We start from the raw sequence: 23,846 nt of genomic DNA, 5'->3' as shown, positions 1-23,846 counted from the left end.
ATCTTATGGGGCCATAATACTTGTGCAGCACTATAAGGGGCAAGTGGCTGTACGGAGCATCTTATGGGGCCATAATACTTGTGCAGCACTATAAGGGGCAAGTGGCTGTACGGAGCATCTTATGGGGCCATAACACTTGTGCAGCACTATATGGGGCAAGTGGCTATACGGAGCATCTTATGGGGCCATAACGATTGTGCAGCACTATAAGGGGCAAGTGGCTGTGCGGAGCATCTTATGGGGCCATAACACTTGTGCAGCACTATATAGGGCAAATATCTCTATGGAGCATCTTATGGGGCCCTTATTACTCTTTATGCAGCATTATATGGGGCATATTTTAATATGGAGCATCTAATGGGGCCCATCAAACTTTATGGAGCATTATATGGGGCTCCTGATTCAATATGGATATTCAAAAACACTTAACCTACTGATGTCTCAATTAATTTTACTTTTATTGGTATCTATTTTTATTTTTGAAATTTACTGGTAGCTGCTGGATTTTCCACCCTAGGCTTATACTCGAGTCATTAAATTTTCCCAGTTTTTAGTGGCAAAATTAGGGGGGGTCGGCTTATACTCGAGTATATACGGTAGGTCATGACATAAAAATAAAGTAAAGAGCTGTCTATATTGATCTGACTGTAGAATTTGTCATTTTGCTCTTATCTTTCTGAAAATTCATCATTATATGGGCCTCAATGTTTAATGGTTTACATATACATGTATATATTTTATCTTTTTTGCTTGTTTGTAACTACTGCCTTGTCAAGGGCTCCCTGTGTGGTCTCATCCTCTGTTTGACATTCTCCTTTTACTTGTTTTTTATCTTATTTTTTTTTCAATAAAACACTTATTTAGTTTTATTTTGGCTGTTATACTACTGATATATTGTTAGGTTTTCTATACATTTTAATGTTATTGTCGCTTGCAGAAATAAGCCTATATTTTGTTATCAGTTTTGTATCCTCATTTTTGGAGCAAGAAAGTACAAAAAAATTAACAAAACTATAATTGCTGCATCAGAAAACAAACATTTTGTCAATTGACCACTGTACTGCAAAAGCAGTAACAAGCCACGGCTTTTCCATAGGTTATACTGACCGGGCTCTTGCCTGGTTTTTCCCATTGCTTATTCACTTTGCAAACAAATATCAAAGCTGTTGCCACGCCACACATGAAAAGCTACGGAATATTTTTTTTTAATGCTAAAAGAAGCCAAGCTATTACTTCTTTAGTTTTTAAATACCAAACTGTTTCAACTCCCCCAAAAATGTAATTTTGTGACAACTGCTTGTTGAAAAGCTATGTCTTCTTCAATGTTCACTGCTGTTTATAAACATTGGCTCAACAGACATCTGCCGCAAATGGGATAAGTTTTGGTAAATTTTGAATTCTAAAAAGCATAAAAGTCTGCTTTTGTGTTGTTATTGAATAGGATGCTAAGTCATTTTGTTACCATTCATTTATCCCACAAGAAAGACATCATGATGCAAAAATGTATCTAAGGGTATGTGCACACGTTGCGGATTCTCTGCGGATCCGCAGCGTTTTTTGCAGTGCAGAAACGCTGAAGATCCACAATTGATTTACAGTACAATGTAAATCAATGAGAAAAAAAAATGCTGTGCACACTTTGCGGAAAATCCACTGCGGAAACGCTGTGGTTTAAAAGAAGTAGCATGTCACTTCTTTTTTGTGAATCTGCAGCGTTTTGTACCCATTCCATTATAGAAAACTGCAGGGGTAAAAAACGCAGCAATTCCACAAGAAAACCGCAGCAAAAACGCACAAAAAACACTGCGGAACCGCACAAAAAACGCGACAAATCCGCAGGTGCGTTTTCTGCCAGGAGAGGCAGAATCCACACCAGAAATTCCTAAGCCTAATCTGCAACGTGTGCACATAGCCTTAAACACTTAAGACAACAAAAGCCATTGAATTTGTATAGTTCTCAAAATATTTAAATATATACATAAAGTTGTGCTCAAAAGTTTACATACCCTGGCAGAATGTTTGCTTTCTTGGCCCTTTTTCAGAGAATATGAATAATAATACCAAACCTTTTTCGCCACTCATAGTTAGCCGTTGGGAGAAGCCATTTATTGTGAAACTACTGTGTTTTCTCTTTTTAAATCATAATACCAACCCAAAACATCCAAATGACCCTGATCAGAAGTTCACATACCCCATTTCTTAATACCGTGTATTGCCCCTCTAACATCAATGACAGCTAGAAATCTTTTGTGGTAGTTGTGGATGAGGTTCTTTATTTTCTCAGATGGTAAAGTTGCCCACTCTTCTTGGCAAAAAGCCTCCAGTTCCTGTAAATTCCTGGGCTGTCTCGCATGAACTGTACACTCGAGATCTCCCCAGACTGGCTCAATGATATTTAGGTCAGGAGACTGAGATGGCCACTGTTTTTTTTTTTTTTCTGTTTCTAAACAAAAATTTGGAAATCAATAGTCTTATAAAGTTTACAAGAAAAATGTTGTGGGATCATTGTTCTATATAGGATGTACAATTATATTTGACGAGTCACACCTGTTTTCCAACAAGTAAATATGTTTACAATTAGTAATATATGTACCGTAAAGATTTGATTAGGCTTTAACTTATCAACGATGCAAACTTTTTGACTACACATAAAACTCATTCTTCTACATATCTAGTGGTTCAAAGACTATTAAGAGTCTTAATGTCTCTGTACATTTTATTAAAACCTTTCTGGTATCTATCTGCATGGGGAGAACACTGATGGTTTGATCATCTCAAGCATTACATCTCAAGAGCCAAAATGTTTAATTTTGTAAAAGTATTTAACTCCGCTGATAATATTAATGCTGCTTCCTCTCTTATGAGCCTGGATTATTTCAGTGGGATCAGATGTTCTGCAGTTGTCTACAGCTAATGCTCAGCGTCCAGGACAGTTTTACTCCAGCCCCATAAGAAAGCTATTACAGAGCTCAATTATTTTCTGGCTTGGAATAGTTCAGTGTAATCACTGCTCTGGCTGCAGGAAACAGGTCTTCCTCCAACAGGATGCATGGGATGGACAGTGGAGACAGAGGGACGAGGACAGCCAATTTATTATAGAAGAAACAAATAGCTGAACCAGAAAAATGAGAAGTGATAAATCTGAGCCCAATTTAGGATGTCATCTGCTTCCTGACTGCAAATATTTCGAAGCATTTTCCGCCTATATCAGCTTTATCACTATTATCTCAAGAACATGGCTTGCTGGGCAGTTGCCTAATTTAGATATCACTTTTAAATCAGCACCTATTTTTATTCCTTTGTTTTCTGCTGGGTTATACTATGCAAACGCGGCCAATGTTTCCAGGTGCGTCTGTTCCAGTGAATGGAAAATGTGATGTTTAACATCCAAAGTTTTATCTGGTTAACTTCTTTCCTTGTACTTTATGGGATGTAACTACAATTTGATCACTGCTGGGAAGGAATTTGTTTGCATGAGAAAGTCTGGTGCTTAATAATTAGTGCTACTAAAAATAATTAGACCGAACTGCAATACCACACAAAACCTGTGGACAGGAGTGGCGCTGTTTTTGTAATCAAGAGGATGATGGATAGTCACAAGCCATAAAGCAAAGAACTGCTTAAATTTTTGCGCCAGGAGCAGTGTGAAAGACTGGAGGAAAGCATGCCAAGATGCAAGAAAGCTGTGACTAAAAATCATGGTTATTCCACAAAATATTGATTTCTAAACTCTTCCTGAGTTAGAACATTAATATTGTTGTTTGTAATTATGAGCTTGTTTACTTTGCATTATTTGAGGTTTGGGCTTTTTTTTTTATTTTGTCCATTTCTCCTTTTCAGAAAAAAAAATACTAAATTTATTGCTTGGAAATCCGTAAACCTGTTGTCAGAAGTTTATAGAATAAATAAACAATTTACATTTTACTCAAAAATATACCTATAACGAGAAAAATCTAACTGAACATTTTGCAGTGGTCTCTTAATTTTTGCCAGAGCTGTATACGTATGCTCGCTACATGGCGCATGTGCATGACTCCGTATTGGATGTTGAACCTTCAGATGCCTGGTATTTCTTCTTCCCTGCGTACTGCATATTCCTTTTTTCCTCTTTGTTTGGTATTAGAAACCACAAATAGAGGAAAAAAATCCTTCAATATTCAAGAAAAACCAAAAACAGGCAGAGATGATTACCTGTCTAACTAGATCATGAAAATAAGTAAACCAAGCGCACTACCATAATATGAATATTAGAGTACGGGGTGCAAGTGATTGGTAAAACTAAACGACAAACAAGAGGACAGCACCACTCCAATTATGCACACCACATACATGAATATATAAGTAACAATAAACCATATATGGAAAAAAGAGGCACACCACACAATTTAAAACAGATTTTAAAACAGCAAAGAACACCTTGTCCATATCCAGTGTTTGTACATATTAACACCTATACATATGAAGTATAATAATGCCTGAAAGCCCATCTCTATACCTACTGGCTCATGGGGCTAGCAACAGCATGCTCAATAGCCTACCTAAATGGCAACATAACTCTAATATAGATCCCAAAAAACCATAAAAATGGCAAGGGGTGAATCATATAGCAAATAAGAGCATTAAGAGTCCCAGGAGACCATAAGGCTGAATTACCTAAAGTGCAAAATGCACAAACCAGGATGACCCCAGGCAAAGAAGCGAAATGGACCAGGGCCAATGCAGCCCCACGCGTATCGCCCTCACTGATAGGGCTTCATCAGGGGAGATGTCGGCGTGCACCTCGTCCCCTTGTTTAAATAGAGAAATGTGTAATCAAACCTGATGGCACACATGTGTGACGGAAACAGCCGTAGAGACACAGACTCAGATATCTGTGAGTGAGTTTGGCCTGGAAGAACTTAACTGTCCCACACAAAACTCCACCCAATCACACAACTTTAGGATAGAAACTGAACTTAGTTCCCCTCTCCCAGAAGAGTACTGGCAAAATATATTTCTCCTAACACATAAGATGCCTATGGCATTCACATGTCAGGGTCAGGAAAAAAACTTTTAAGATCTTACCAACTTCTTTTAGTTTGTATGTTCTCCCAATGTTTGAATGGGTTTCCTCCCAGTTCACCAGTTGTCTCCCACACTCCGAAGACATACTGATAGGGAACCTAGATTGCGAGCCCCATTGGGGACAGCGATAATATTGTTTGTAAAGTGCTGCAGAATAAGATAGCGCTATATAAGCAAGACATAATAATACATAATGTCCAGACATTCTTCATGTCAGGTTTCCTTGTATCCTTGACACATGCTGGTGCTGCAACGCACAAGTGGTAGCAATGCTTCATATATAATGGGAATATCGCCTGTCGAAACCTTCTGGATGGACATTTTTTTCACCATGTACTCTAATGTTTTATTATCATTCATATCAGTATCTATTAAAAGCTTAAACAAGGAATTTTTATGCACATGCTGACAACAGCTTGCACAATTATGTCAGGTCACTGGGAAGCAATGACAAGTCCAGCTAAGCAGAAATGGGTCATCAAAATGGATCACCTGATGAGAATGGAGTCTTGTGGTTGAGGTTCATGACTACCAATATAAAGGTAGGGTTATCTGGCATTAAAACTCCAAAGTTTGTGTCTAGGATAACATAAGTTATTTATGGATATATCTATAATACCCATTGTCTCAGTCTGACTAGGACTTCGAGTACAAGTTCAAGACATTTATTGCTACACTGCTTTTCCCCTTATTCTCTGTCCTCTTCCTCCTCTTTTTTCAAGTCTCTTTCTTTCTTTGCTCTTTATCTGTAGCCTTATTTTAAGGCAATGTAAATACAGATTGAGATTTTAGCTATGAAATATGTTTGAAAGCATGGCAAGAACATCAGACAATTTTTTCCATGATGTTGTAATTCCTATATTTACATTGGAATTTGTATTCTGTAAAAAACAATTATTAGGTTGTATATTCTATTTGTTTCATTTTTGCCCTTATACACTGTGTTAAAACTTTAAATTACATGAAAAAATGTAATAGATAGATCCAGTTGCACAGAGGAAATCAGAATGCTAAACATTTACAGTGGAATGTAAAACTTTGGGCACCCGTGGTCAAAATTACTATTATTGGGAACAGTTAAGCAAGTTGAAGATGAAATGATCTCTTAAATGCCCAAATTTTTACATGCCACTGTATGTGCTAATTAGTGTTGAGCGATACCGTCCGATATTTGAAAGTATCGGTATCGGATGGTATCGGCCGATATCCGAAAAATATCGGATATCGCCGATACCCATATCCGATACCAATACAAGTCAATGGGACACAAATATCGGAAGGTATCCTGTAATGGTTCCCAGGGTCTGAAGGAGAGGAAACTCTCCTTCAGGCCCTGGGATCCATATTAATGTGTAAAATAAAGAATACAAATAAAAAATATTGATATACTTACCCTCGAACGGGCCCTGGTTGTCACCGCTGCAATCGCCATGCTTTTCTTCCTAAGAATGAGCGCTTTAATGACCTTCGATGACGTCGCAGCTTGTGATTGGTCGCTGAGGGTTAATGTGACTGCTCAGCGACCAATCACAAGCCGCGACGTCATCGAACGTACTTAACAAGCTCATTCATAGGAAGGAAAACATGGCGATTGCAGCGGTGATCACCAGGGCCCGTCCGAGGATAAGTATATCAATATTTTTTATTTTTATTCTTTATTTTACACATTAATCTAAATCCCAATACTGATTCCCGATATCAAAAAAATATTGGAACTCGGTATCGGAATTCCGATACCGTAAATATCGGCCGATACCCGATACTTGCGGCATCGGAATGCTCAACACTAGTGCTAATTGGTATTTGACATTTTCATAGTCCATCTATGGGACTGATACAAACCGCTGTTCTGTCAGTCACATACAAGCTAAGGCCTCCTTCACACTTATTTGACTCTTCCGAACACATGACATCATCCTATGGACAGTCCAGAATTGTTAACCACTTAGTGACAGAACCAATTTGGTACATAATGACCAAGTAAATATTTACAGTTCTGTTCACTGTCACTTTATAAAGTTATAACTCTGGAACGCTTCAACGTATCCCATTGATTCTGAGAAAGTTTTTTCGTGACATATTGTACTTCATGTTAGTGGTAAAATTTCTTCAATATAACTTGCATTTACCGTATTTATGAAAAAAAGAGATATTTGGCAAAAATTTGGCACATTTTGCAATTTTTAACCTTTTTGCCCACTTAAATCGACTGGTGTCACACAAAATAGTTAATAAATAACATTTCCCACAAGTCTACTTTACATCAGCACAATTTTGGAAACATATTTTTTTATTAGGACGTTATAAGGGTTTAAAGTTGACCAGCAATTTCTCATTTTTCCAACAAAATTTACAAAACCATTTTTTTAGGTGCCACCTCACATTTGAAGTGAGTTTAGGGGGTCAATATGACAGAAAATACCCAAGAGTGACACCATTCTAAAAACTGCACCCCTCAAGGTGCACAAAACCACACTCAACAAGTTAATTAACTCTTCATGTGCTTCACGAGAACTAAAGCAATGTGGAAGGAAAAAATTTATATTTTACTTTTTTCACAAAAAAATTACTTTGGAACCATTTTTTTTAATTTTCACAAGGTTATCAGGAGAAAATGGACCACAAAATTTGTTGTGCAATTTCTCGGGAGTATGCCGATACCCCATATGTGGGGGAAAGCCACTGTTTGGACGCGTGGCAGGGCTCAGAAGGGAGGGAGCACATTTTGACTTTTTGAACGCAAAATTGGCTGGATTCAATGGTGGTGCCATAATGCATTTAGTGATGCCCTGATGTACCTAAACAGTGGTCGTCATCCTATGAAGATGGGAGGCCCCGGACCAGACCGCGATGCTCATCGGACCTGACCACCCCTGGGTGAGTATAATCTAACCTTTTTTTTCTCATCTTTCAGGTTGCATCGGGGCTTATCAACAGCATTACAGATTGCTGTAGATAAGCCCCTGATGCCGGTGGGCTTAGCTCACCTTCGATTTTGGGCGTGACAGGTTCCCTTTAAGGGCTTAAAGGCATAGTAATCTTAGTGTATGTAAACGTTTGTCTTTGCTGTAAGTAATAAAAATGCCTTAAAACATTCTTTCTCTTATTATTCTGGCATTTGGCAAATATTAATAACTAGATGGTGGCCCGATTCTAACGCATCGGGTATTCTAGAATATGCATGTCCATGTAGTATATTGCACAGCCCACGTAGTATATTGCCCAGCCACGTAGTATATTGCCCAACCACATAGTATATTGCCCAGCCATGTAGTATATTGCCCAGCTACGTAGTATATTGCCCAGCCACGTAGTATATTGCCCAGTCACGTAGTATATTGCCCAGCTACGTAGTATATTGCCCAGCCACGTAGTATATTGCCCAGCCACGTAGTATATTGCCCAGCCACGTAGTATATTGCCCAGCCACGTAGTATATTGCACAGTGACGTAGTATACAGCACAGACACGTAGTATACTGCCCAGCCACGTAGTATATTGCCCAGCCATGTATGTAACAGGTTAAAAAAGACTTAAAATAAAAAATAAACATATACTCACATTCCGAAGGCCTCTTGTAGTCCTAACACCTGTGTGCGGTGCATGCAGCAGCTTCTGGTCCCAGGGTTGGTATGAGCGCAGAACCTGTGATGACGTCGCGGTCACATGACCGTGATGTCATGGCAGGTCCTTCTCGCATAGCATCCTTAGCACCGGAATTTGCCGCTTGCACTGCCGAGGACAGCGCCACGTCGGAATGTGAGAATAACGTTTTATTTTATTATTATTATTTGTAACATTAGATATTTTTACTATTGATCTTTTAACTATGTATGTGACTATGTATATATGTATATTGTAGATTATAGTAATCCTAATTGACCTAAAACAGGAAAGGTTTATTCTGATTTCATTTCAGATATTGAGAAAAACATGCATATGTGTTTTATTATATAGTGTATGTAAACTTCTGGTTTCAACTGGATAGATAGATAGATAGATAGATAGATAGATAGATAGATAGATAGATAGATAGATAGATAGATAGATAGATAGATTATATCACAAAAGTGAGTACATCCCTCACAATTTGTAAATATTTCATTATATCTTTTCATGGACAACACTGAAGATATAACACTTTCATGTAATGTAGACAGTGTACACCTTGTATAACAGTGTAAATTTGGTGTGTCCTCTAAATATCTCAACACACAGTCATTAATGTCTAAAGCGCTTGCAACAAAAATGAGATATATAATTTATGCCTTGCATGTGTAGCTTACTTTTTTATCTTTTAACAAAGGCACTTTCCCTCGTTCATCACTTTATTAAAAAAAAGTCAGACGTAGTCCAAGCAAATTCAGCGAAGTATGTTGAGTCCTCCATACAACGCTTGTGGAGCCTTGCTCTTCCTCCTTATAAAACCTATTAAGCAGTAGTGTAGCTATCAGGGAGCAGAAGGTGCCGCTGCACCAGGTGCTGCGCTCTTGTTTGCCTCCCAGAGCTGCACTACTTTTAACCATATTAGCATGTGCAGCACGACAATACTGTTAAACTCTGTACTGACTGCAGTACCGCTATGGGGCCAGTGCCCAGTACTGGCACGACCTTCCCACCCCTCCTGCAAGTTCAAGTGTATCGGCATCTGCCTATACAGTTGAAAGTAATGATGGAGGAGGGAACATCCGCTAATGCTTCCTGCCACATCATTCTTCCCTGATGTCTGATGTCTCAGCATGATGACGTCACTACAGGGCGTCCTCTACTCTGAGATGTGAGACGTTACAGAAGACAAGTTGCGGAGGTCGGAGCAGTGGGGAACGAGAAGGGGAGGTGAGTATTGTGTTTAATTATTTTTTTAGAGTATTGTGTTGGCTATAAAACTGCATTGATGACTATGAAGTGCATTATACTATATGGACCATGGTGTGAATTATACTTTATGGGCAATGGGGTGCATTATACTATATGGACTATGGGATGTATTATACTATATGGATTATGGCTTGCATTATACTTTATGGCCTATGGGGTGCATTATACTGTATGAACTATGAGGTGCATTATAATGTATGCACTATGGTATGCATTATTCTTTAACCCCTTCCCGACCTTTGACGCCATGTAGGCATCATGAAAGTCGGTGCCAATCCAACCTGTGATGCCTATGTGGCGTCATGGAAAGATCGCGTCCCTGCAGATCGGGTGAAAGGGTTAACTCCAATTTCACCCGATCTGCAGGGACAGGGGAAGTGGTAGTACAGCCTAGGGGGGGTGGCTTCACCCCCCGTGGCTACGATCGCTCTGATTGGCTGTTGAAAGTGAAACTGCCAATCAGAGCGATTTGTAATATTTCACCTATTAACACTGGTGAAATATTACAATCCAGCCATGGCCGATGCTGCAATATCATCGGTCATGGCTGGAAACACTGTGCTCCGCTCTCCTCCGTCCTGTGCTCCGCTCCCCCGTCCTCCTGCCCGCTCCCCCGTGCTCCGATGCCACCCCCGTGCTCCGATGTCCCCCCATGCCCTGATCTCCCCCCCTTATACTTACCGGGCCTCCCGGTGTCCGTCCGTCTTCTCCCTGGGTGCCGCCATCTTCCAAAATGGCGGACGCATGCATAGTGTGCCCGCCGAATCTGCCGGCCGGCAGATTCGTTCCATGTACATTTTGATCACTGTGATAAAACCTATCACAGTGATCAAAATAAAAAAAAAGTAAATGACCCCACCCTTTATCACCCCCATAGGTAGGAACAATAATAAAATAAAGAATTTTTTTTTTTTCCACTACACTTAGAACTAGGGTTAGGGTTAGGAATGTGCACACGTATTCTGGTCCTCTGCGGATTTTTCCGCAGCGGTTTTTATAAATCCGCAGTGCAAAACCGCTGTGGATTTATCGCGGATTTACCGCAGTTTTTCTGCAGATTTCACTGCGGTTTTCTATTGGAGCAGTTGTAAAACCGCTGCGGAATCCGCAGAAAAAAGTGAAATGTGTGGAATGTAAACTGCTGCGTTTCCGCGCAGTTTTTTCCGCAGCATGTGCGCAGCATTTTCCGCATCGTGTGCACATACCCTTAGAATTAGGCTATGTGCACACGGTGCGGATTTGGCTGCGGATCCACAGCGGATTTGGCTGCGGATCCGCAGCGGATTGGCCGCTGCGGATTCGTAGCAGTTTTCCATCAGCATTACAGTTCCATGTAAACCTATGGAAAACCAAATCCGCTGTGCCCATGGTGCGGAAAATACCGAGCGGGAACGCTGCATTGTATTTTTCGCAGCATGTCAATTCTTTGTGCTGATTCCGCATCGTTTTACACCTGTTCCTCAATAGGAATCCGCAGATGAAATCTGCACAAAAACACTGGAAATCCACGGTAAATCCGCAGGTAAAGCGCAGTGCCTTTTTTCCCGTGGATTTTTCAAAAATGGTGCAGAAAAATCTCACTCGAATCCGCAACGTGGGCACATAGCCTTAGGGTTACGGCTGGAATTGGAGTTAGGGTTGGAATTAGGGCTAGGGTTGGAAATAGGGTTAAGATTAGGCTTATGGTTAGGGGTGTGTTGGGGTTAGGGTTGTGATTAGGGTTATGGCTAGAGTTGAGATTAGGGTTAGGGGTGTGTTGGGGTTAGTGTTGGAGTTAGAATTGAGGGGTTTCCACTGTTTAGGCACATCAGGGGTCTCCAAATGCAACATGGCGCCACCATTGATTCCAGCCAATCTTGCGTTCAAAAAGTCAAATGGTGCTCCCTCCCTTCCGAGACCCGACGTGTGCCAAAACAGTGGTTTACCCCCACATATGGGGTACCAGCATACTCGGGACAAACTGAGCAACAACTATTATGGTCCAATTTCTCCTGCTACCCTTGTGAAAATAAAAAACTGCTTGCTAAAACATCATTTTTGAGGAAAGAAAAATTATTTTTTTATTTTCACGGCTCTGCGTTATAAACTTCTGTGAAGCACTTGGGGGTTCAAAGTGCTCACCACATATCTAGATAAGTTCCTTTGGGGGTTTAGTTTCCAAAATAGGGTTACTTGTGGGGGAGGTTTACTGTTTAGGCACATCAGGGGCTCTGCAAATGCAGCGTGATGCCCGCAGACCATTCCATCAAAGTCTGCATTTCAAAATGCCACTACTTCCCTTCCGAGCCCCGACGTGTGCCCAAACAGTGGTTTACCCCCACATATAGAGTACCAGCATACTAAGTGCAAACTGGGCAACAACTATTGGGGTCCAATTTCTCCTGTTACCCTTGTGAAAATAAAAAATTGCTTGCTAAGACATCATTTTGAGGAAAGAAAAATGATTTTTTATTTTCACGGCTCTGCGTTATAAACTTCAGTGAAACACTTGGGGGTTTAAAGTGGTCACTGCACATCTAGGTTAGTTCCATGGGAGGTCTAATTTCCAAAATGGGGTCACATGTGGGGGAGCTCAAATGTTTAGGCACACAGGGGCTCTCCAAACACGACATGGTGTCAGCTAACAATTGGAGCTAATTTTTCATTCGAAAAGTCAAATGGCGCTCCTTCCTTTCCAAGCCTGGCCGTGTGTCCAAACAGTGGTTTACCCCCACATGTGAGGTATCAATGTACTCAGGAGAAATTGCCCAATAAATTTTAGGATCCATTTTATCCTGTTGCCCATGTGGAAATGAACAAATTGAGGCCAAAATAAATTTTTTGAGAAAAAAAAGTACTTTTTCATTGTTACGGATCAATTTGTGAAGCACCTGGGGATTCAATGTGCTCACTATGCATCTAGATAAGTTCCTTGGGGGGTCTAGTTTCCAAAATGGGGTCACATATGGGGAATCTTCAATGTTTAGGCACACAGGGGCTCTCCAAACATGATATGGTGTCCGCTAACGATTGGAGCTAATTTTTCATTCAAAAAGTCAAATGGCGCTCCTTCCCTTCCGAGCCTTGCCGTGTGCCCAAACAGTGGTTTACCCCCACATGTGAGGTATCAATGTACTCAGGAGAAATTGCCCAATACATTTTAGGATCCATCTTATTTTGTTTCCCATGTGGAAATGAACAAATTGAGGCTAAAAGAAATTTTTTGTGAAAGAAAAGTACTTTTTCATTTTTACGTATCAATTTGTGAAGCACATGGGCATGCAAAATGCTCACTATGCATTTAGATAAGTTCCTTGGGGGGTCTAGTTTCCAAAATAAGGTCACTTGTGGGGGAGCTCCAATGTTTAGGCACACAGGGGCTCTCCAAACGCAACATGGTGTCCGCTAAAGATTGGAGCCAATTTTTTATTGAAAAAGTCAAATGTTGCTTCTGCTGCTGTGAAGCACCTGAAGGGTTAATAAACTTCTTGAATATGGTTTTGTGCACCTTGAGGGGTGCAGTTTTTAGAATGGTGTCACTTTTGGGTATTTTCAGCCATATAGACCCCTCAAACTGACTTCAAATGTGAAGTGGTCCCTAAAAAAAATGGTTTTGTAAATTTTGCTGTAAAAATGAGAAATCGCTGGTCAACTTTTAACCCTTACAACTTCCTAGCAAAAAAAAAGATTTGTTTCCAAAATTGCGCTGATGTAAAGTAGACATGAGGGTAATGTTATTTATTAACTATTTTGTGTCACATAACTCTCTCGTTTAACAGAATAAAAATTCAAAATTTTAAAATTGTGAAATTTTCAAAATTTTAGCCAAATTTCCATTTTTTTCACAAATAAACACAAAAATTATCGACCTAAATTTACCACTAACATGAAGCCCAATATGTCATGAAAAAACAATCTCAGAACCGCTAGGATTCGTTGAAGCGTTCCTGAGTTATTACCTCATAAAGGGACACAGGTCAGAATTGCAAAAAAAACGGCCAGGTCATTAAGGTCAAAATAGGCTGGGTCATGAAGGGGTTAAGCGCTATGTGGTGCATTACCCTGTATTTACTATGGGGTGCATTATACTGTATGGACTGTGGGGTGCAATATTCTGAATGAACTATGGGAAGCATTACACTGTACAAACTATGGGTATATTATGCTGTACTGACTATAGCGTGCATTATCCTGTATGTACCACGAGGTGCATTGTGCTGCATGGACTATGGGGTGCATTATGCTGTATGGACTATGGGGTGTATTATGTTGTACGAGGAACTAAGTGGGTGCTATTATAATATTTGGATGGCTATGTGGGAGACTTTAAACTGTATGCAAGCAATTATACAGTGTGAAGGTTTGTGTGGGGTCCATCATAATGTGTAGGGGCCATTATACAGTGTGGAGAGGTGTGGGGCCATTACAATGTATGTAGGCTCATTGGCTCATTATACTTCATGGAGTGCTGCATGGTATCACAGCTGGGAGATCATACTGTGTTGGGGTCACCACACTTTTCCAAGGCAGTTAAGGGGTGGGATAATGTAGGGTCATTATACTGTGCTGGTGGAGGGCACTGTAGAGGAATTCACTGTAGGGGTATCTTAGTGTTTATGGGGCACTTTTGCTGACATCATACTTTACGAGTGCAATGAAAGAGGAATTTACTGCTCCAGTAGGTGGAAAATTAGAGGGCACACATTATGTGCAGTAATAGGGACATTGTGTTTTGTGTGTATGTTCTTTTCAGGTTTCCATTTGCTGGACTAAGTTGGATTCGCTGGACCATGTCGGACCTGTGTGAGATTTTTTTGTTTGTTTTAAAGTGGTGAACCAGGGAAAATGTCGGGGAGTGTTTATTTAAATAATTTTTGTCATTATGTTAACATTCTCCAGTCAGCACACATTGGCATTCATTAAAAGCCATGTTGATGTACATATTATACTCTTCAGAAATATTAATACTTATGCTTCTAATTCTATTTTTATCATCTGTTTCAATTATACTGTCATACCAAGACTGGCAAACCACACACCAGTATTACAGAATTACCGAGAAACATTCTCGAGAAAGGTGCAAAACATTTAATAGGAGACATACAGCTCTTAATTAATTTGTACATCTTGGGCTTCACCAACTGAAATTAATGCCAGTCAGTGATTTCCACTATAGTTTGCAATTCGTGTCAGAAACTGAAGTAAATTGTAGTAAATCTGTTAAGCTGCCATTGGCTAAGCCCCATCCATATTGTTCTGTTTGATGAATCCTGTCATAAATCACACTCTGTGAGTATCTCCAGGCTCTTTATTCACATCATGTCTCAACCTCCATTACATGAATTCCGAGTACAACAACATCCAACAAGTTCCAAACAAAGAATATAGAACACACATAAAAGTAGTGAGACCCATAGAGGCCACATGAACATATAACATATTGCTACATCCTTTCTCTTTTAACTAGAGGAACAATAAAAGATACTAAACTAATGTATACTATGACAAAGTTAGAAATTAACCTAGTACGTCCAGTTAGATATAATCTTTGAGGTGCGCTGGCTTTTTGCTAATTCTGCCAGCTCTGGTAATATAAGATGTGTCACTTTCTACATCTGGTACATCTGGTAGTTCTTCTGATATTGTCTGTCTCTGGCCAGAGTCCTCACCCTGATGGTCAGCTGTCACTGTTGGTGCCTGACTTGTACTTGCTGCCTCGTTGTCTTGGGTGTCTGGATACTGTTCAAAAGGCCATGAATCATCTCTTTCTTGCGTTTTCCTCAAATATCTTCGATTCCTCCTTAGTCTTCTTCCGTCGTCTGTTAGAATTTCGTAAGACCGAGGTCCCAGTTTCTGGACAACCTTTGCCTTTTGCCAGTGTTTGTCAAATGTGGTGCTTGGCTGCAGCCGAATGTTGTCATTTCTCTGGAGCTCAGGCAGATCCTTTGCAGATTTATTGTAATAGAAAGCTTGCCTAGCTTGATTCTTCTGTAATTTAGCTTCGATGTTTCCCAGCAGCTTTGGCTCTAACAGATGACACGCAGTTGGTACTAGTGTCTTTGCACGCCTACTCATGAGCCTCTGTGCCGGACTGCTGTCTAGGCCTTGGGTGGGTGTGTTTCTATGATCCAGTATAGACAGATATACATCAGCACCCGCCTGGTTTGCTTTCTGCATGAGTCTTTTGGCCGTTTTTACTGCTGACTCTGCTTTCCCATTACTCTGAGGATATCTTGGAGAAGACGTCTGGTGTTCAAATTCCCATTTCTTACTGAAAGTTTTGAATTCTTCCGACGTAAACTGTGCCGCATTGTCAGAGAAAACGATATCTGGAATGCCATACCTGGCAAAATGGGCCTTGAGTTTTTTAATCACTGTTCTCGCCCTTGTGTCCTGCACCAAATCAACCTCCCAGAAGTTAGAGAAATAGTCCACTGTAATCAGGTATTCTTTGTCATTCCATGTGAACAAGTCTGTTCCTATTTTTGACCAAGGCCTATGTGGAATTTCATGAGGTTGCAATGTCTCCTTTGGTTGCTTATCATTGCAGGATGCACATATTTCACATTGTGCTATGTAATTTTTTATGTGGTCATTCATTCCTGGCCAATAAACTGATTCTCGTGCACGACGTAGGCATCCTTCCATGCCTAAGTGAGAAGAGTGCAATGTCTTCAATATGCCTCTTCTGAGAACTTCAGGTATAACAGCCCTGTCTCCTTTAAAGATGATTCCTTGCTGCACTGACAATTCATCTCTTATGTGGAAGAATGGTGAGACTTCCCTCGGAGCATGCTGCTTGTATTTTGGCCAGCCCTGCAAGATGACAGTCTTTAAACTCTGGAGACTTTTATCCTTCTCTGTAAAAGTCTGGATTTGCTTGACCTTTTCTTTTGACACTGCAAGGTAGTTACACATATTGATGGTTTCAATGTCTTCCTCCTCATCATTTGTGATAGGAAGGTAAGCTCTGCTTAGCGTATCTGCAATCAGTAAGTCTCTTCCTGGATGTCAACATCATATTTCTGAAGTCGCAACAGCATGCACTGTAGTCTCTTTGGGGCATTTAGTAATGGTTTCTTTGTAATGCTCTCCAATGGTTTGTGATCCGACTGCACTGTTACCCGTCGACCATAGGTGTACTGGTGAAACTTCTCCATCCCAAATACCACAGCCAGTAGTTCCTTCTCAATCTGCGCATATCCCTGCTCTGTTGTTGTAAGGGCTCTGCTTGCAAATGTAATCGGCTGTTTGTCCTGCATTAATGTGGCTCCAAGGCCTTTTTCCGAGGCATCACATTGTACTACCAGTTCTCGATCTGGATCGAAATACTTTAGGGTTGCTGTATCTGCAATGGCATTCTTTACTGCTCGGAAAGCAGTCTCCTGGCTTTCTGTCCATTCCCAGCGCACATCTTTGTGGGTTAGCTGTCTCAGTGGCTCACACATGTCTGACAGATGTCTGCAAAATTTTGAGAGATAATTCACCATGCCCAAGAATCGTTGTACTCCAGAAACATCAGTAGGGGTAGGCAAATCTTGTATTGCTCTCACCTTTTCAGGATCCACTTTGACCCCAGTTGAAGTCAGTCGATGACCAATATAGGCCACTTCTGTCATTTTCAATTTGAATTTGTCCAAATTCAGCTTTATGTTTTTTTCTCTGCATCTGTCCAAAAATTGTATCATCTTCTGATCGTGATCCTTGATTGCAGATTCCATATTTTCACCTTCTCCCACTACTAGGATATCATCCGCTATTGTCTTCACTTCAGTAAGTCCTTCCAAAGCCTGCATCAATTTCTGCTGGAATATCTCTGGAGCAGGTTTTAGTCCCATGGGCATTTTCAGCCATTTAAAGCGTCCAAATGGTGAAGAAAATGTTGTCAATAAGCTTGAATCTTCAGTCAGGGCCACATGCCAGAATCCATTTTTTACATCACATACAGAAAATATTTTAGCCTTTGATAAATCTGGTAGAACATCATCTAATGTTGGCATTGGGTAATGATTTCGTTTCAGCGCCTTGTTGAGTGGCTTAGGATCAATACATATTCTTAACTTGCCCGATGGTTTCTGCACTATGACCAAACTGCTGATCCAATCTGTGCTCTTATGGACTGGTGCTATCATGCCTCTTCTCTGTAGATCTTGCAGTTCTACTTTCAGTGGTTGCATTAAAGCTACAGGCACTCTTCTTGTAGGTAATCTGGTGGGCTGCACTGTGTTGTCAATTTCTAGCCTATATTTACCTTCAAAGCATCCATCACCTTCAAATACATCAGCATACTCTGCTTTTATTTTCTGCATGTCCAAGTTGTGCTCTGCATTTAGTTTTGGATTTTGTATATCCTGGGCAACTTCAACAGACATAATGTTCTGAGACTGTACTTTTATTAAGTCCATTGCCTGAACTGCTTTTACTCCCAGTAATGGTACATGGTTGCCACCCCGTAACACGGTAAATTCAACTCTATAACTCTTTCTGTTACATGGGTTTCGTATTTTTAGCTTACATGTCCCCATTGGTTTCAGAACACTTTTGTTGTACATCACCAGTACCTTGTCAGTTGGCTCAATAGAAACCTGTTTGTTTAGCAGATCAAATGAAATTACATTGCAGCTTGCTCCACAATCCAGCTGAAATCTAATGTGCTTCTCATCCAACAAGAATGTTGCATAAAGCTGCTTGGCATCCTTCACTACTGACTGCCCGACTACATTGACTTTCTCTGTTGTAGACTGGATTTGTAGCCATGTAATGTCCTCTGCACTGTCAGTGTCTGGTGTCACAGTGTGGAGCTGTCTGTACTGTTTGCCTCTTCCTTGCCTGCAGACAGCAGAGGAATGATTCTTCTTGCCACATGACCTGCAGGTTTCCCCATATGCTGGACACTTGGTTTTGTCTCTCTCATGTCTTTTCCCACAATACTTGTAGTGGACAGTGTTTATAGGGTAGTCTGGTCCTGTCTTTCCTTTCATAGATACTGCATGTACCTTGTCATCATCATTCTCACTGGTGCCTGCCATTATCTTCAGGCTGTGCTTTGTGAGCTCAGCAGCCCTGCAGATTTGCATACATTTCTCTAAAGTCATGCCTTCCTCTCTCAGTAATCTTTCTTTGAGATGACTGTCCTTTATGCCACACACCATTCTGTCCTTGATTAGACTGTCCCTGATCTCTCCAAAGCCACATGTTTCTGCAAGTCTCCTCAGCTCTGTCAGATATCTATCCACATTTTCACCATCCTCCTGATGCCTTGTGAAAAACTTATATCTTTCCACTGTCTCATTCTTCTTTGGGTCACAGTGTTTATCAAATGCCTGCACAATGTCTGCTAGGAGGAGGTTGTCTGTGTCTGGGAGCAAGGTGTGGGCTAATTCTCTGCCATTTTCCCCAATTAGGTAATAAAACAGCTTTACTTTCCGTTTGTCATCAGTGGGGCCCACAGTCAGATCCACATACAGTGTAAACTCTTCCTTCCAATGTCTCCAAGTCTGGGACAGATTACATGAAGTGACATCCAGTCTCTGAGGGGGCTTCAGACCAGTCTCCATTTTTCTGTACTGTCAGGGAATCTGTACTTACAGTTGCAGTGATCTGTGCAGTTCCAGCCTCATATAAGCTGTAAGAATTTGCAGGTTCTGTGCCCGGCTGCCACCATGTTCTGTTTGATGAATCCTGTCATAAATCACACTCTGTGAGTATCTCCAGGCTCTTTATTCACATCATGTCTCAACCTCCATTACATGAATTCCGAGTACAACAACATCCAACAAGTTCCAAACAAAGAATATAGAACACACATAAAAGTAGTGAGACCCCTAGAGGCCACATGAACATATAACATATTGCTACACATATTAGGCCGTGTTCACACTTCAGTAATTGATCAGAATTTTGCCTCAGTATTTGTAAGTAGGGTTGAGCAAAACGGGTCGTTCATTTTCAAAAGTCGCCGACTTTTGGCAAAGTCGGGTTTCATGAAACCCGATCCGACCCCTGTGCGGGGTCGGCCATGCGGTACGCGACTTTCGCGCCAAAGTCGCGTTTCAATGACGCGAAAAGCACCATTTCTCAGCCAATGAAGGTAAACGCAGAGTGTGGGCAACGTGATGACATAGGTCCTGGTCCCCACCATCTTAGAGAAGGGCATTGCAGTGATTGGCTTGCTGTCTGCGGCGTCACAGGGGCTATAAAGGGGAGTTCCCGCCGACCGCCATGTTACTGCTGCTGATCTGAGCTTAGGGAGAGGTTGCTGCCGCTTCGTCAGAAGCAGGGATAGCGTTAGGCAGGGTCCATTAACCACCAAACCGCTTGTGCTGTAGCGATTTCCACTGCCCAACACCACCTTCGGTGTGCAGGGACAGTGGAAGCTACATTTTTTTTTTTTTCCCCCTCAGCGCTGTAGCTCATTGGGCTGCCCTAGAAGGCTCCCTGATAGCTGCATTGCTGTGTGTACGCCGCTGTGCAAACCAACTGCTTTTTTCAAAGCACAAATCCTCTTGTTCCTTCCTTTCTGCACAGCTATCTTTTTGGTTTGTACACACTTTTTATTTAATTTGTGCATCAGTCCACTCCTTATTGCTGCCTGCCATACCTGGCTGAGATTACTGCAGGGAGATAGTAATTGAAGGACACTCCCTGTTTTTTTTTTTTTTTTTGTGGGAGATTAAGATTGACATTTCTGCTAGAGTGCCATCCCTGTCTGTGTCATCTCTCACTCAGTGGGCTATAGAAAGCCTATTTATTTTTTTGCTTGATTTGGGTTATAAAATCTACCTGAAAAAATCACTACATCAATCAGTGGGAGAAAAATATTGGCCTCAGGGCTTGTGTGCCACTCTTGACTCCTGTGTGCATCATCACTCACTCAGTGGGCCATAGAAAGCCTATTTATTTTTTTGCTTGATTTTGGTTCTAAAATCTACCTGAAAAAATCACTACATCAATCAGTGGGAGAAAAATATTGGCCTCAGGGCTTGTGTGCCACTCCTGACTCCTGTGTGCATCATCACTCACTCAGTGGGCCATAGAAAGCCCATTTTTTTTTTTTTGCTTTATTTGGGTTCTAAATTCTACCTGAAAAAATCAATAAATCAATCAGTGGGAGATTAATATTGGCCTTTGGGCTTGTGTGCCAGTCCTAAGCGTGCCATCTCTCTCTCTCAGATAGTGGGCCATAGAAAGCCTATTTATTATTTTTTTTTTTTTATTGGGTTTATAAATTTTCCCTGGAAAAAAAAAAAAAAGTGGGAGATTAATATTGGCCTCTGGGCTTGTGTGCCAGTCCTGAGCGTGCCATCTCTCTCACAAATAGTGGGCCATAGAAAGCCTATTTATTTATTTTTTTTTGGTTTTATAAATTCTCCCTTAAAAAAAAAAGGGAGATTAATATTGGCCTTTGGGCTTGTGTGCCAGTCCTAAGCGTGCCATCTCTCTCTGTCTCTCAGATAGTGGGCCATAGAAAGCCTATTTATTATTTTTTTTATTGGGTTTATAAATTTTCCCTGGAACAAAAAAAAAAAAGTGGGAGATAAATATTGGCCTCTGGGCTTGTGTGCCACTCCTGACTCCTGTGTGCGTCATCTCTCACTCAGTGGGCCATAGAAAGCTTTTTTTGTTTTATTTGTTTTCTAAATTCTCCCTGAAAAAATCATTTTATTTTCTTTGGTTTCTAAATTCTTCCTGAAAAAATCATTTTATTCTATTTTTTTTTTTCCTAAAGTCTCCCTGAAAAAAAACAAAACAAAAAACAAATCAGTGGGAGATTAATATTGCCCTTTCTGCTTGTGTGCCAGTCTTGACTCCTGGGTGTGCCATCTCTCTCTCTCTCTCCAATTGTGGGCCATAGAAAGCCTATTATTTTTTTAGCTTGATTTGGGTTCCAAAATCTACCTGAAAAAATCACTACATCAATCAGTGGGAGATAAATATTGGCCTCTGGGCTTGTGTGCCACTCCTGACTCCTGTGTGCGTCATCTCTCACTCAGTGGGCCATAGAAAGCCTTTTTTTGTTTTATTTGTTTTCTAAATTCTCCCTGAAAAAATCATTTTATTTTATTTGGTTTCTAAATTCTTCCTGAAAAAATCATTTTATTCTATTTTTTTTTTCCTAAAGTCTCCCTGAAAAACAAAAAACAAAAAACAAATCAGTGGGAGATTAATATTGCCCTTTCTGCTTGTGTGCCAGTCTTGACTCCTGGGTGTGCCATCTCTCTCTCTCTCTCCAATTGTGGGCCATAGAAAGCCTATTATTTTTTTTAGCTTGATTTGGGTTCCAAAATCTACCTGAAAAAATCACTACATCAATCAGTGGGAGATAAATATTGGCCTCTGGGCTTGTGTGCCACTCCTGACTCCTGTGTGCGTCATCTCTCACTCAGTGGGCCATAGAAAGCCTTATTTTGTTTTATTTGTTTTCTAAATTCTCCCTGAAAAAATCATTTTATTTTCTTTGGTTTCTAAATTCTTCCTGAAAAAATCATTTTATTCTATTTTTTTTTTTTCCTAAAGTCTCCCTGAAAAAAAAAACAAAAAAAAAACAAATCAGTGGGAGATTAATATTGCCCTTTCTGCTTGTGTGCCAGTCTTGACTCCTGGGTGTGCCATCTCTCTCTCTCTCTCCAATTGTGGGCCATAGAAAGCCTATTATTTTTTTAGCTTGATTTGGGTTCCAAAATCTACCTGAAAAAATCACTACATCAATCTGTGGGAGATAAATATTGGCCTCTGGGCTTGTGTGTCACTCCTGACTCCTGTGTGCGTCATCTCTCACTCAGTGGGCCATAGAAAGCCTTTTTTTGTTTTATTTGTTTTCTAAATTCTCCCTGAAAAAATCATTTTATTTTATTTGGTTTCTAAATTCTTCCTGAAAAAATCATTTTATTCTATTTTTTTTCCTAAAGTCTCCCTGAAAAAAAAAAAAAAAGAACAAATCAGTGGGAGATTAATATTGCCCTTTCTGCTTGTGTGCCAGTCTTGACTCCTGGGTGTGCCATCTCTCTCTCTCTCTCCAATTGTGGGCCATAGAAAGCCTATTATTTTTTTTAGCTTGATTTGGGTTCCAAAATCTACCTGAAAAAATCACTACATCAATCAGTGGGAGATAAATATTGGCCTCTGGGCTTGTGTGCCACTCCTGACTCCTGTGTGCGTCATCTCTCACTCAGTGGGCCATAGAAAGCCTTTCTTTGTTTTATTTGTTTTCTAAATTGTCCCTGAAAAAATCATTTTATTTTCTTTGGTTTCTAAATTCTTCCTGAAAAAATCATTTTATTCTATTTTTTTTTTCCTAAAGTCTCCCTGAAAAAAAAACAAAAAAAAACAAATCAGTGGGAGATTAATATTGCCCTTTCTGCTTGTGTGCCAGTCTTGACTCCTGGGTGTGCCATCTCTCTCTCTCTCTCCAATTGTGGGCCATAGAAAGCCTATTATTTTTTTAGCTTGATTTGGGTTCCAAAATCTACCTGAAAAAATCACTACATCAATCAGTGGGAGATAAATATTGGCCTCTGGGCTTGTGTGCCACTCCTGACTCCTGTGTGCGTCATCTCTCACTCAGTGGGCCATAGAAAGCCTTTTTTTGTTTTATTTGTTTTCTAAATTCTCCCTGAAAAAATCATTTTATTTTATTTGGTTTCTAAATTCTTCCTGAAAAAATCATTTTATTCTATTTTTTTTTTCCTAAAGTCTCCCTGAAAAAAAAAAAAAAAAACAAATCAGTGGGAGATTAATATTGCCCTTTCTGCTTGTGTGCCAGTCTTGACTCCTGGGTGTGCCATCTTTCTCTCTCTCTCCAATTGTGGGCCATAGAAAGCCTATTATTTTTTTAGCTTGATTTGGGTTCCAAAATCTACCTGAAAAAATCACTACATCAATCAGTGGGAGATAAATATTGGCCTCTGGGCTTGTGTGCCACTCCT

This window comes from Ranitomeya imitator, chromosome 5 (genome assembly GCF_032444005.1).
Source record: "Ranitomeya imitator isolate aRanImi1 chromosome 5, aRanImi1.pri, whole genome shotgun sequence".
Lineage (NCBI taxonomy): Eukaryota > Metazoa > Chordata > Amphibia > Anura > Dendrobatidae > Ranitomeya > Ranitomeya imitator.
The sequence above is the reverse complement of the archived record's forward strand: the minus strand, read 5'-3'. Positions refer to the sequence as shown.